The sequence below is a fragment of the Nilaparvata lugens genome, chromosome 5 (assembly GCF_014356525.2).
Source record: "Nilaparvata lugens isolate BPH chromosome 5, ASM1435652v1, whole genome shotgun sequence".
Classification (NCBI taxonomy): domain Eukaryota; kingdom Metazoa; phylum Arthropoda; class Insecta; order Hemiptera; family Delphacidae; genus Nilaparvata; species Nilaparvata lugens.
In genome coordinates this window covers 51,983,985-52,000,476 of record NC_052508.1, presented here as the reverse complement: position 1 = coordinate 52,000,476, position 16,492 = coordinate 51,983,985, and the positions used below count along the sequence as shown (strand labels likewise).

The window sequence follows — 16,492 nt, the reverse complement described above, 5'->3', positions numbered from 1 at the left end:
GAGTGCTCTATCTCATATGGATTTTTAGGTACACCTGATAACAGGCTTGGAGAAAGCGTAATTTAGAAATTGGTCTTTTATGTATGAAAATAGGGGTTGAAGTACACTCAACAATAAATTCTACGTGGTTCCCTAATGGTTCTGTACTTATCTTATATATCCGAACAATGTATAAAAAAATTAGAACTAAAATTTATATATTGCAAGCACCAATGTATATTGTGACTGGACTATAAGACGTGGACATTGAAAGTTGTGTAGACCCTGTTATATAGCCTACTTATGTAATCAGATTGCCAAGTGATATGTCATAAATAATTTTTTCAACAATGCGAATGTGGAAAAATCAAGTAGCTTGAAATTTTTATAAGTAATTTTTTACCAAAACAAATAAAAACTTGCTCAATGATCTTGAACTCTTCATTGGATTTTCTTTGTAATAACCTATAGTGGGTAATGTAAGAGATTAATTTGTCGTATTTTTTCATCAATGTAGAAATCATGTTCAAGTATTTTATTAAAAAGTTACCCTTATATTTCAAGTAGGTACCATCTGCATATCTTTTTGTGAAAAGTCCTTGTTTGTTTGTATTGTTTTTAGTGAACCGTATTGAGCATTTTTTATACAAATAAGATTAAGGTACCTATTTGAGAGATCAAGTCTTCCTAAAGCTCATCGGTAATAATTATCCACAGTGGATTAAAGGCTGTCAAATAATGAACGGTATTCATTATTTGTTTACCATAGGAAAATATTTCTATTTATTAACTACCATAAACGTTAAGAAAATTATAAAAATTATACTTCACCAACAGTGAATTAATATAATTAAAATAGGTGTTGTTATTACAATCATTGAATCATCGTCTAATGATATACCGTACAGTTTATAGAGAATAAATTGTTACTTTTCAGAGAATGATTATAGTCTTATTGTCAGCGTGTACCAGGAGAAGAGTCATTTTTCTCCGTTGTTGACAATCGTTTTCAAGTAGCAGCCTGATCTATCTATACAATATTTAGGTTCCCTGTTGTTGTTATTATAATACAGGCTACATTCTAGATAAGGAAAGATGAAAGAGATTGGAGGAATTGTTAAATCAAATATTTATTCTGGAACTTTGAAATTTTCATGCTGAAACGAAGAAACCATGCTGAAACGAATGGAATAAATTATTTATTAATAATAATTAGATTATTATTTAAAAGTACGGAAGTTTGCCTTTCAATCTGTTTATGCTGAATTGATTATATTTAGGCACTTTATGCCACCGTAAAATTCTTATTCTGATTTTTTTTTAAATATCTATAAGAATAGACAAACTGAACTTCAATGTAAATTAAACTCTAGTGATAAATCTCATACAGAGACATTACCGTTAGTGTTACCTTATTTTACTTCTTTTAATGTTAAAGTTTGAAATGATTACTACTATATAAGATTTGAATTGTTATGAATATTGATGTGTTTCAATAGAGAGGGTTTGCTCTCAGATGTAATAATTTATCATCAAGTTTATTATCAAGTTAGTTTAAATCATTTCAAAATACCAGTTATATGTTGCATATTAGTTGGTTAGTCGGAAAGAATATTAATATTATGCTATTTGATTATGGGGATTTAGAGGTTTAGGTATTCTTATATTTTAGTTATAATCCAGCTAAGTGTATCATAATAATTATAAATGTTATTTTAAATTCGTAAAAATCCATGTTATAGTCCTCCGCTTTTTCTACAGCGCTCTTCCGTTATTTTTTCAATTGCTCATCTTCAACATAATTTACAAAGGGATATTAATCAACCAAACAATTATCATTATTTATAAAATTCATAAGATCTCATAAATCACGTTTTAGAGCTGTAATTTAGGCAGGATAGGCCTAATAACATTGTTTGTTACATTGAACAATATCGAAATTAATGTAGATGTAATGTTCAACTGAAATTGAATGTAAGTAGACTTTATAGACTGATGGCGTACTGAATGTATTTTGAATTTGATCCTCCGAATAATTATGTTGATAAAATAGGCCTTTTTTGTGGTTATGCTATAAGATGAGTTAATTGATCCCTATCACTCGCTGTTCCCATATTTTTGCCATAAAATAGTTTAATCGAATTCCTTATTTTTTGAAAAGAGTTCCTCATTGATGGATTTGCCAGTAGAAAAATATGTACATTGATTTATTTTTCAATTATGTCTAATGAATTGGGACGTCCAAAGATGAAGCTAAGTACCGTAGTTGTTAGGATTTTAGGTTTAAGTGGATAAAAATGTGGTATATTTTTCAAGTCGTGTGTATTTTAAGCAAATTTATACTCAATTTGAACAAATTATTATAGGTGCTAGGAAATAGTCATTCAAGAACTGTTACTCATTTGTATAAACATAAGTTATCCTTAGAATCCACAAAAATAACCATCTCGAAACTTGGTGTAGATTTTATGGAATTCAAGATGAGCCTATATTTTCTCCTAGGCCTACGGTAGTGCATGCATTTCTAGATTTTAGATGCATGTAACCCAAGTAGCAAAACAATATTGTCTTAATATTGGAAGGAATGTTTTCCCAATATTGTTAAATATATTTTAAATGTTGGTCAATGTTGTCAAAATACTCTGACAATATCTTTATGAAACATTTTATATTTTTTTGAAAATATTATAGCAATGTTGGTACATATTGCTAAGATATTTTGACAAAATATTGGAAAATATTGTCACAATATTGAGACAACATTTTTTATAAATATTGTCCCAATATTGTGACAAAAATTATCACAACATTGTTCAATGTGTTATTAATGTTGGTCAATGTTGTCAGAATACTCTGACAATATCTTTATGAAACCTTTAATATTTTTTTGAAAATATTATAGCAATGTTGGTAAATATTGCTAAGATATTTTGAAAAAATATTGGAAAATATTGTCACAATATTGAGACAACATTTTTTAAAAAATATTATATCAATATTGTGACAAAAATTATCACAACATTGTTCAATGTGTTGGAAATGTTGGTCAATGTTGTCAGAATACTCTGACAATATCTTTATGAAACCTTTAATATTTTTTGAAAATATTATAGCAATGTTGGTAAATATTGCTAAGATATTTTGAAAAAATATTGGAAAATATTGTCACAATATTGAGACAACATTTTTTAAAAAATATTGTCTCAATATTGTGACAATAATTATCACAACATTGTTCAATGTGTTGTAAATGTTGGTCAATGTTGTCAGAATACTCTGACAATATCTTTATGAAACCTTCAATATTTTTCCTACGATATTTGTAAATATTGGTTGATGTTGGGAAGATATTTTCCTGAAATATTGAAATATATTAACACAATATTGATATTGAACCGAATATTTTACAAAAAATTGTGGAAAAATTATCTCATAATATTGTGAGAAAATTATTCCACAGTATTGTGAGAACATTATTCTACAATTTTGTATAAAAATTTTTGACACTATTTTACAATATTGTGAGAACATAAGGGTACAGTTATACTATGTGCAAGCTTGCTCAAATAAGCACTTTCAAGCTGGTACCTAGTGCCAACTTACAGGTGAAAAACATTTTTTTTCAAATGAGTGAAACACGTTATGATGTGCTCGGAGAGAATGGAACTAGCTCTGCATTATTCATGGATCAGTTCTATTCTCTCTGTGCATGTCATGAGGTGTTTCTATGCATGTTACTAGATTCTGTTTTTAACTGTAAGTTTTCACTACCAGCTTGAAAGCCCTTATATGAGCAAACTTGCTCATAGTGTAACTGTACCCTCATTACACAATTTAAAAAAATTATAAATACATTTCTGCAATTTTGTAAATTTCAATTGATATTTTCAACAATATTGAGGTTTCAGGGATTGATTATTCAATTAAAAACCGTAATTATAATCAATAACTAATTTATTGTTTATGATATCAGTAAATTGAACATGTAGACACGTTTTATGATCTTTTCTGTCACTACTATTATATTATTATCTATTCGAGAGGTTCATCTTCACAATCGGTGTCGATTATTGTTATTGTAGCTGGTGTTGATGGCTGATTCCTGGGAAAAATGAAAATAATAAAAAAATCTGAAAGAAACTAATTCAAAGCAGAAAATAGTTGATCAATTTGTTTTATTAATACTTAATAGTTATAATTGGATATGAAATCATAAACTTGTATTTTTATTGATAGAAGTTGTAGAGAATCAGATTCTGAAGAAAACGTTGAATGGCGGTGATTGTGTTAAAGTGACTCAAATTTCAGAAATCCCGATCGGAAGAAGACAAAATAGTCAAACCATAGCACATCTGAATCAGTGTTTAGTCTCTCTATTTTGATCATTTGATCACAATTTCTGAGTCTTGGGTAAGTTTTACACAATCATGCCAATCAACATTCCCTCCAGAATGAAGTTATAGCTAGAGTACCCAATAAAAAAATTGTTGGTTGATGGAAGACAAGGTTATTAAAAACAAGGTTATTCCGATTTGAGGAAACTAAAAGTGATGGGGAAAACGAAAAATAGTACAGATCAGAGATCCCGACTACATTTGAGATCACGACTGGCGCATTGAAAATATTAATCATATTGAGCTTTCATGGCTCATAACATCCACAAGGTTGCTTTAATAAAAAAATTATTGATCAATTGAGTTTTACATTTTTACCAATGTTTCACTAATAATATCATGTTTCTGTAATGTTGAAATCAGATCTATTTATTAGATTTAGTCCAAGTAGAAACCAAGTGAAGTGTTCTATTTTGAGAAGTGTAACAAGATTACAACATAATGATATTATTGTCTTGCTGAAAAAACAAGTGCATGCGCACGGTACTAGAATTTCTGATCTGTAGCACTTCAAAAGGCCGGGACACATATAAACGCACCGAGCCCGTGCCGAGGTACGGCCGAGCTACGCCCGCGACACGGTGATGGTGATAGGAGAACACACATATCCGTGCTACAGCCGAGCGGCAGCAGTGTCTCAGTTCTGTAGTGCTACTGTGCTCTGATTTCTGAATGTGTTAAACTATTGTTAATAATATAACACTATTAAAGCTTGTTACATCCGATTTAAATTTATATTTTTCAATTTTAAACTAATTACCTGTAGACACAGAAGATGAGAATCATAGTGCTGGTATATATTTCGGTGCATAACAATACCACAATCAGTCATGTGTTGGAAATATAAATATAAGCAATAAAATTGTTATCTTCTGCCGTATGTAAATCTAAACGTAATTGGTTTTGAATTTAAAATTTAAGACACAGTCATGGGTTCATCTTTTATACTTTTTGCTGTTTATTTTATTATTTTTAATATTATGTCTATTATACCTTTGGCTCAAGTTATTTGGTTCTACTTCTACTTTAACTTATTTTTCCGTTCAACCATATTTCTCATCACTTCGATCGTACCAAACTGGAAAATTACGTATCTCTTCAATAAGTTTTTCACTCTCTATGTTAAACGAGCCCGCACCGTCACCGTTAAAAAGTAAACTGAACTAGTCGGTGACAGCGCGGGCACGGCTCGGGCAACAAACACGGTGACGGTACTTACGAAGTGCGGTAGTGTGTGTCCCTACACGTTTGAAAGCTTTTGTTTTCTCTCGCCGTAGTACGTCCGACACTCGGCCGTGCCGCGGCGCGAGCTTGGTGTAGTTTGCCGTGCTACCAATTTTTCCTTAAACGGTTGGAATAGCATATAACACCTATCACACTAAGGAAAGTTGTCGGCTCCAATAAAATAGATACTTGATAAACTGTGAATGGATCTATTGCCTATGAATGAGAAATCCAGTTTTCAGAGCAAATTAACTTATAATCTTCAGATGAAAATTTTGGCAAAAACACAGAAATATAAAACGAACAATAACTTACAAGCCTAATGATTTCAGAGTTATTACGAACTAAAAAAATACTTATCTAGTTTACAGTTGAAACACAGTGGCTATTGGCTTTACTACACTAATAGCGAATTATGCACAAAAATTTATATAAAACTCAATCTAAAACATTAATAAATTCATTTAAACAGACAATAACTCAGAGCACAAAATTATACAAGCAACAGCCAGCCATGTTTTTCAGAAGAAGGTCCAACAGGAAAAAAAACACAAGTTGCCAGTCACGAAGGACAACGCCCTGTTCAATATCGATCTTTACAGACACGTCAACACAAAATTATAACTTATAAGTTTAGAATTCACATTCTACATCTGTTCTCAATAAAACTTTATTTTGAAAATGTTATTTTAAATTTTTTATACATATTCTATTCAAATAAACGATTTATTTAGTAATTTGTTAACCCTACCTCGGTGACATTATGGAACAATGCAACAAACATTTACGATAATAAATTCTCCGTCAAAAAATTTGTCCGTCTATTGATAACTCTGACATTTACTATAAAGTTCCATAGATCTCGAATTGAAGATTCGATTTAAATGTGAGAAGAAAAATGTAATATTACAAATACCCCCCTCTTGACATAAAAAAAATTTTACTGTTTGAAAAATTTAAAGAAAAAATTTACATTGACCCTAATGAAAATTGTTGAAATTTAAATTCGAGAACAGTAACAATTTTTTCAAGAAAAAAAAACAATACATGTCATCCAAAAATATTGAAAATTATTATAAAAATTCATCAATAGCGTTTGTTATATGTTTCCAAACAATATCTCGAAATATAGAATATCAATATTACTTTTGATTTAGCTTTATAATTTAAAGAAAAATATCTCAACAGAAAGTTTAATATGTAAAGAATAGTTTTTGAAATTGCACATAAATTTAATAGATAGAAAAATTCAATTTTTATTGCATAAAAAAAATTTAGTATGTTGAATAAAAAAATTTATTATCATTATTTATTTATTTATTTATTTTTTTTTTTTTTTTTTTTTTTTTAAATGAATTGATGAATTGTTACATTTAATTTTCACATAAAATTTCAATAAATCAAAAAATGTTCATTTCTTTCACTATTGACGCTGTTGATTTTATTGATGCACATTTTGGAAAACAGTCCGTTAAGGCACTCAGTATGATTTTCAGTTAAGTGTGACTCCAATGTGATGACGTTAGTGTTGGGCTGATCTGGATGCAGGTAGTGTTGGGCTGATACTTGTAGTCGACTGCTGCATACCAAACTCGATACAGGTGACATCTCAATTAGCATTGCTTCATGTTTGTAGTAGACGGCTGCATTCCAAACTTGATACCGGTGACATCTCAGTTAGCATTGCTTCATGTTTGTAGTAGACGGCTGCATTCCAAATTCAATACAGAGTCACATAAATTTTGTATCATATTTGTAATTTATACAATGTACATTTCAGGCTTGAAATGACAATGTAATTCATTTTTTTTGGAAAAGAGATAGACGCTGCATACAGGATTAATTTAGGTGAGGATTAATTTAGGTAAGGTTTGGTTTTTTGATATTTTCAGTTTTCAAGGTTTAGAGTTCTGCATACAGGAATAATTTAGGAGAGGATTTTTTGAATCAATTCTTTCATGATACTGTGACTGTTCTTCTGAATTCCAAGTTGTGAATGTGAACATGGATGGCAATTACCTCCAGGTAATGCAGTAGTGTTGAAGTTTGAGATACAGAGTCAGCAATAAGCATTGGCATTGCTATTGGTGTATGCTTTGGTGTAGGCATCGGCATTGATTTTTGTTGTTGGCATCAGCATTGGCGCAGATTTTGGCTTTGATTTTTGTTGTTGGCATCAGCATTGGCGCAGATTTTGGCATCAGCATTGGCGCAGATATTGGCTTCGGCGCAGGCATCGGCGTTGACATCAGCACAGGCATCGGCATTGATTTTGGTGTTGGCATCAGCATTGGCGCAGGCATTGGCATTGATTTTTTTTTGTTGGCATTGGCGCAGATTTTGGCATTGGCGTAGCTATTGGCATTGGCGCAGGCATTGGCATTGATTTTTGTTGTAGGCATCAGCATTGGCGCAGATTTTTGGCATAGTTATTGGTGTTGACATTAGCGTAGTTATTGGTGTAGGCCGCAGCGTAGATTTAGGCGTAGATATTGGCGTAGTTATGTCACACTAGTTTGAAAATCACCCAAATGTTCTTAACACTCTTCATGGCGTTCACTTGTTACTGATTTCGAGATTCACATGATAACTATTTCAATGTTAATGTCTGTGCTGTACCTGTTATCTTAAAATGCTTATAAACTAAGAAGAAAAACTTGATTAGGCTATCAATACAATCTAATACACATAAAAATTATTTTAAGTATCTATGAAATTGAAATTTGTTAACATCTTATTATACAGTCAGCAATACATAAATTGTGAAATATGGACATATCAATGATAAATTAAAAAAAAAATCATTCATTTTCATCTATTCACTGTTCAAATATCAAAATTTTAATCCATTCTTCAAAATAGAAATATAATTTCATAACACCCTGTATCATTATCAAAATTGTAAAAAAAAACAAACATCATAACAACACAACAAAAATTTAATTTCAATACATATTTCAATAATTTCAGACATTTGGTTTTCTATTCAATCATTTTATAATATATTTGCATTTCATTATTATTTAATATAACATTTCATTTATAGCATGTTCATTTCACATTTATGATTTATCATTCAGGGTTTCAAAATTATTTAGTTTTAATTTTGTTCAAAAATTGTATAAAAAGCAAATTATTTAATATTATTAATCATCGTTTGTTGGATACTATAGTTTATTTCGATTCTTCAATGTTCTAAACACAAACTACATTTCATGACAAAACTTTACTATCAATCATTAAACAAGAAACCATTCAAAACATCAATAATATTCTGCTTCAAAGGCAAACAATATTCATAAGTAATCATCATTTTGCATCTATGGCAATCAACATTATTAATCATTAATTTTTGCATCTATGGCAATCAACATAAGTAATCAACACAAAAAATATTATCTCATTACTGCCTCTCTAAGTCATAACCTCTGTTATTCCTTCTTTAGGCAATAATGGGTTTCCATCTCAAAAAACAATCACATACCAGCAAAATTCTAATCAACAAACCCCACTAAAAATTCTACATACACTCCAGCATCCATTTCAAACGATAATCAATCATATCAAAATTTATAGAACAAACAAATTTAAAAATTAAAAAAAAATATCAATTACAAAACACTTTAGAAAAATTTTAGCCTTTAACTCATTTCAATTGATAATATAACACAACGTTTTAAATTAAACCAATTATTTTTTAAAATAATTTAAAATTTAAAGACTGTATAATAAGTATAAACATTTCAAGATTATGATACAAAGATGATCAAGATGAAAATATGGGTAAATAAATTCCCTAAAAAATACAAACAAGAGAGAAAGAAAACTGGGTAAATAAATTCCCTAAAACAATACACACAAAATTGATACACTTCACATAAGTGATACATGATGAAAAAATATGTCACAAGCACACAATTCTTTACACCACAATGGATAGATTTTGGAAAAGTTAAGTTTTATCAACAATTTAAAGATTAGGAAAATAAGCTACTATTTCAACTTCTAAAATTATTTCAGAAAAAATACAAATTTAAATGACTATGGACAAGATTGGTTAAGATATGTATCATAGAAGAAATTTACTGAATATTACACAAAGACAGGAAAGAATTGAAATTTGAAAAGATCAAGGGCCAAGAAAATAGGCTACAGGAAAGAAAAAAGACACAATTATGGACTCTTACCATACACTGTGTAGCGATTATGCTATTCTGAATCCCGGCATAACACAGGATTCCTAATCATTGTGTGTTGGGGAATACCCTTTCATCATGTGATTCATTGTCATCATCTTGTAAGTAAGCAACTTGAAACAACCTTTGAATACTAATACATCAATGGAAACTTTGCGTTTTGTTTTCTTCAATAGCATGATTTTATTCATGGGTTCATTTGTTTCAACAAAGCCGTTTTGCCTACAAAAGTTAGTCATGTTCACTTGAGAATGCATTGCATACACCTTTTCAATTCTCAGTTGAAAGTTGAACTCATCAACTTGACTCAAAGCAACATTCATTTTGTTCACATTGTTCCTAACCTCCACAGAAACCTGTCTCATGTAATCATTCATTTTATTTATAGTTTTCCTAACCTTCAATGTAGTAATCTGATCCATAGAAACATTCGATTTGTTTACTGTTTTCTTAACCTTCAATGTAGCAATAGTACTTTCTTGATAGTTGACTTTCAATGAAGACAACTCCCTACCTACTTCTTTACTCAATTCTACACTTTCACTATGGTTGACCCTTTCAACAACAGTAACTAGGCCTACATTGTCAGAAACTTGAATGAGTTGATCTTGTATCTTAACACTACTATTATCATGCTTATCTTTCAATGTTTCATGTGCATTTTTCAATAGAAGGTTTATACTAACCTGCTCTAGTCTAATGCTAGTACATTCTTGCTTCATCTCATCAAACCTAGCATCAAAATTAGCATTTAGCTCATCAAATCTAGCATTTTGTTTTTTAAACATTTGGTCTAACCTAGCATCTTGCTTATCAAACAGTTGTGTTAAGGCAGCTATTAACTCATCATCAATTTTAATATTTTTCATATTGTATGCCATTTTGCTAGTCTGCACAGATAATATATTCATTAGGACTTGATCTCTCTTGAACCGATTTCCCACTCAGCAACAAACCATTCATAACCTATCAAGATATCTATCCTACTAATAATGTTTTATAACCAGGGATATATTTTGTAGTTTGAGTCCCACACCAGGGCGTACCATTTGCCGTGCTACCAATTTTTCCTTAAACGGTTGGAATAGCATATAACACCTATCACACTAAGGAAAGTTGTCGGCTCCAATAAAATAGATACTTGATAAACTGTGAATGGATCTATTGCCTATGAATGAGAAATCCAGTTTTCAGAGCAAATTAACTTATAATCTTCAGATGAAAATTTTGGCAAAAACACAGAAATATAAAACGAACAATAACTTACAAGCCTAATGATTTCAGAGTTATTACGAACTAAAAAATACTTATCTAGTTTACAGTTGAAACACAGTGGCTATTGGCTTTACTACACTAATAGCGAATTATGCACAAAAATTTATATAAAACTCAATCTAAAACATTAATAAATTCATTTAAACAGACAATAACTCAGAGCACAAAATTATACAAGCAACAGCCAGCCATGTTTTCAGAAGAAGGTCCAACAGGAAAAAAAACACAAGTTGCCAGTCACGAAGGACAACGCCCTGTTCAATATCGATCTTTACAGACACGTCAACACAAAATTATAACTTATAAGTTTAGAATTCACATTCTACATCTGTTCTCAATAAAACTTTATTTTGAAAATGTTATTTTAAATTTTTTATACATATTCTATTCAAATAAACGATTTATTTAGTAATTTGTTAACCCTACCTCGGTGACATTATGGAACAATGCAACAAACATTTACGATAATAAATTCTCCGTCAAAAAATTTGTCCGTCTATTGATAACTCTGACATTTACTATAAAGTTCCATAGATCTCGAATTGAAGATTCGATTTAAATGTGAGAAGAAAAATGTAATATTACAAATTATGTGTGTCCCGGCCAAAAGTTTACTCTACCTACGCGATTTTCATTTCGTCCCAATATCAGGCAGTTATGGAACAACCTTCTTTTTAATAACATTGGGTGAAAGATGCTTATTCAGGAAACATCTCAATACAGAGTGAGTAAAAAGTTTGAAAACGGCTTGATACTTTTCATAGAGGTGATTTGATGGTCGGACGTAGGGGATCGTGCTAATATAAAAGTTCCTATACTCAATCATGACATTAAAAATTTGGTCTGCTATCTTGGCTCAGTGATATTGAATCCAAGCTCTTTTTTTCGAATGGGAAGATGGTCGTGTTATACATGATTCCAATGCTGTTTTTCAAGAAAAATTGAATTGTAAGATTAATGCTTACATTTTGTCCAACTTGGATTGGGCTTGTGCAAGCCACGAAGCCGCTTTCAACTAGACCTGCTTCAATTCTGCCTTCGGCCAGCACCGGTTTGTAGCAGCTTCTGTAACAATAAAATTTATGAGAACACTAATCATATCACACATTACTCATTACAATGCGAAAGAAAAGTATAAAGGACAAACAATGTATGAACAAAACTACTTTTTCTAGGTGGGATCGGCTGGAAAGATAAGATGAGGAGCAAGAATATTTTATAAATCATGGTTTATCATGTAATAGGCAGATTGTAGTAAAACATGAACAGGAAAGTGTTTAGAAAAACCGATAAGAAGTCTGGGTGAAATAATTTGAGAGGAAAAAGTGAATCTTCTGAGCATGTTATAAGGAAATTGTAATATTAATGAATTTCCAAAAAATATCAATTATTCAGCAATGGAATCATGCTTTTTATTATGTAGAATTAACGGTGCCCTACAATTAGTAGGCCTATCACCTTGATATTCTAGAAACTCGAAATAGAATGAAATATATTTGGATAAAAGTCATTTATCTCTAGTTTTCCATATAGTATTTCTTTATTGGAAATTGAAAGCTGGTCTTGTTATGCATGATAGGCCTATCACTTAACTTGCTACCGCAAAGCAAGTAGGCCCCGCCCTCGGAGGTTGAAATGAAGGTAACGATTCTATTCTATTCCAATACGGAATTTCAATATGAAGTGAATGGTGAGAACCTTGAATCAATAGGACAAACTGTTTCAAAGCTATGTGGAGTGTTAATCACAGACTTGTAGCTTACTACAAATCAATTGCTATTTCCAATACTAATTAATGATCAGTATTATAATGACCACCTCCCAAATTGAAAAAAATCAACTTAGAGATCCAATATTGCAGATCCAGGATGGAATGACTTCTTTTTTTATTAAATAGAATAGAATCACTTCTTCATTTTAATGACATGGCGAAGTTTGGACAGTAATGTCCACTCAACCACGGTGTTTGTGGATGTCATGTTTAATGGCGAAATAAAGTTTTTGAGTCATACAGTGAAGTAGAATTTTCTATTCAAGTGGGATTTTGTCTGACTGATATTGATATTGCAAAATTAGAGTTGTTTAAAAAATATAAAGCAAGCTACACAGTGAACTTCAAAAGAGAAATTAGCTGAAATCTTACCAATCATAACTTCAGTTATCAGAAGGTCCTTGAAAGGTTTTTCTCTCTCTTATGGTCGTCCTTGCTTTGGATGGTAAGGAAGGGTCACCAGCTTCCCCATGATACTTGTGATTGTGCGCCCTTCCGAAGCTTTATCGGCGCATGACGCGACATACGTCTCCTTTGAACAATGAAAAAAATACTTTAGTTGAAGAATAAAATTAAAGTATTCTCAAAGGGATCAAGTATGTCTAATGAATTCATAATGTAACCTTTGATTTTTTGCAATTTCCAAAAAAAACTCGATTAAATAACAGATTATGTACGGTATGTGAATCATTTTTGTTCTAAGTGCTAAGTTCGGTTCCATTTAGTGGATAAATTCCACAGGTACGGCAAAAAAAATTATTGAACTAGGTGTTTGGATTCAGGATTGAATTCGGAAAAAATAATTTTAAAGTTAGTGATTTGAAAAGATTTTGAAACGCTGAACATTTGAAAAAAAATTATAGGCTCTGATACTCTTATACCGATGGAAATAAGAGACTAAATAATTTAGTGTCTAATTATTTATTTTTAGCTTGAACCTCCTTATTATCCCCCAGTCATACAATAGCCCACAAATTTGGGTTGGGTTATAAATTATAATTGTATGATTGTATAATTGTATGCTATTGTATGACTGGGGGAAAATAAGGAGGTTCAAGCTGTAGCTCATATATTACAGCCTACTATAACTATAATGTGTATTCAGGATAGGTAGAATTCAACTGGTCAACCAAAATAAATCAATCAACCCACCCTTATAGAGAAAAGATAAAACACAAGCTACATCTATAATATAATAATGTATATTATTTTCTCCAAGCTACCCTATAGTAGGCCTAATTATACTTTTATCAGTCTAACTGATTCAAACTTCCATAAATTTAGTAATATTATTGTGTACTTACATTGATGATAGAAGATCACGTGACTTCAAAACAAATAAATGCCTGGATAAAACACTGGAAACAGGAAATGTAGGTACTCTGTATTCAATACGTGATGAACTGAAACTAACCCTTGCGACTGCATTAGACAAGAAGATCAAGTCCAATAACTATATAGCGAAAAGGCAAACAAAACTCAAAAAGGCGCGAAAATACTTCGACAAGGAAGGAGTGAGTTTCGAGAGAGAGAGCACGGCCGTGGACAATGGTGAAAGTTAGGCCTACATACTATTACAAAAGTAGGAGCTTGTAGGAGGGGGAGAGACTCAAACAATATACCGTACGGTACTAAAAAGTATAGCAATAGAAGACAACCAAGAAGATGGCGGAACTGCCGAAAGATCTCGTTGTCCAGTGAGTGATTTATTCATTTATTGTAAAAATATCTGACTGCTAGTCGTTTTTTCTAAAAGCAAAAAGAGATTTAATAATAAGCAGTTCGTGATGGAAAACAACATTGAAGAATTCAATAAAGACATTTGCAGTTGAAAAGAGAACATACAGCGTAGGGATTACGGATTAGATTAGATTAGATTAGAGTTCTTTATTCATGCAGGCCTATGTTATGTTACAATATAATACACTGCTGGCTTATACACTAATTTAGATTGAATGGCAATATTTCTTATTATTGAACGAATTTTACAAGATATGAAGAATTAATTAATGAGAATAAAGATTGAATGCAATTTTTGAATAACGATAATTGGCCGAACGCAGTGAGTTCTATGATAACTCGGATTTTCTTTCGTCTGTCTGTATGTAATGCATTTACGGCCAAACAAACTCGTTGATAGAATTCTGAGATTTGGCAAGAATGTCCCTTTCTTACTGCGCGTGCAGTACACCAACTTACACCTTTGTCTCGATATGGTGTAACTAAAAACTATTTGCACTCAACTTCAAGCCACAAAATAAAATTATAATTAAGAAAGAAATGTTATTGTTGTGATCATGCTCTGATCTGATCGAATAATAAACACCGATTCTGGTAGAAGTAAGTATTCCTGAGAAATAAGCGATTCTACTACTGAAAAACTTTCTGTACCGGAATTCTAATATCAAACCTCCATACCTACAATCTGATAATTTCATATTATAATAAGAAAACTATTTTCTTGAGCTTCGTGAAGCCAGTGATAGTTAAGCCAGTTACACACATCGATTTTTGGACGATCGATTTTTTGCCGTCCTTATGAAATTTACCAGATTAAACGAGACTTGAAACTCTTGAATACATTATCTGTTTGCCAAGTTATGCAACTGTCGGAAAAGTAATAAAATAATATCCTCCCCATTAATACGCGACCGGAATAAGATTGATACGATATCAGAGAAAGTGCAAAATGCTAAAACTAAAGAAGACTTGTAAAATGCTGTGAGACCTCAAAATTAATCTATATGGTTCAAATTAGAAAAGAGATAAAAAAACTAAATTGCCATTCATCCCCATTTAAAAGGATTCTCAACTCCGGCTACGAAATGATCTTGGCAATATAATTTCGCTTGTATTTATGCAAAAAACTAAGCACCTGAATGAAGTGAGTGAGGCGTGAGCTATTTTCTCTTTCTCCTTCATGTTGTGTATGAAAAATCATGTTGTATTGTCTCTTGTGTGATAATTATATTTTACAAGCTCATTCCAAGCCTTGAAGAACCACAGATTAATCTAGAATCACTATGATTCTCAAAAATGTAGTAATTCCAATGATTGAATTGACTCCTGTACAGGGGAGTATCGTTGGCATAACATTTGCTGTTCTCACAACTTTCCTTGAATTGGTTCCTGAGTTTCTTTTATAGAATTCAATTTGATATCTCTAATCTATTCCAATACTCAACCATGAAAACCAATTTTCGAATCATAGTCTCAATCAGAACCTTTGGATATCGATCTTCTAGTAGTTAACAGAACCAAAATGCAAAGAGTATAAAAAAACCCACCAGTCACTGGTGGTAGGGCTGTGGTTGGGTGCAAAGTAAATTCTGTTATTATTGTAAATGGAAATAAATGCGAAATATCTCCACTTTCGAGGTGAATTTCATTTCAAAGACTGGAGAGATATCGTCTATTTTTCTTTCAAATAGTCTCCAATTTATCATAAGAGACAATACAGTAAGTTAATATTCTTTGACATTCAATATTTCGATTTCCGTTAATTGAATCAAGCGACTACAATGTAATTGAAGGTATTTAAGTGCTCTCTGATTAATATATAGATCTACTGGGTAGATTAATTGACTCAGTATGTAATTAATAACTTGATTGTCGAATTCTGGAAATTACTACTTATCACAATTTCCGAAAAA

General features: G+C 31.2%; 1 long non-coding RNA gene across 2 annotated transcripts; it reads right to left on the bottom strand.

Annotated features, from left to right (window-relative positions):
* Positions 1-3,821: 3,821 nt before the first annotated feature.
* Positions 3,822-14,213, bottom strand: LOC120351415. Of its 2 annotated transcripts, XR_005571382.1 has the most exons (4): positions 14,144-14,213; positions 13,212-13,371; positions 12,034-12,133; positions 3,829-4,081 (listed from the first exon to the last, which is right to left on the bottom strand). It is a non-coding gene; the product is annotated as an uncharacterized LOC120351415 (long non-coding RNA). The 2 variants fall into 2 exon arrangements; XR_005571381.1 differs by lacking the exon at positions 14,144-14,213 and having other exon boundaries at positions 3,822-4,081; positions 13,212-13,467.
* Positions 14,214-16,492: the final 2,279 nt, after the last annotated feature.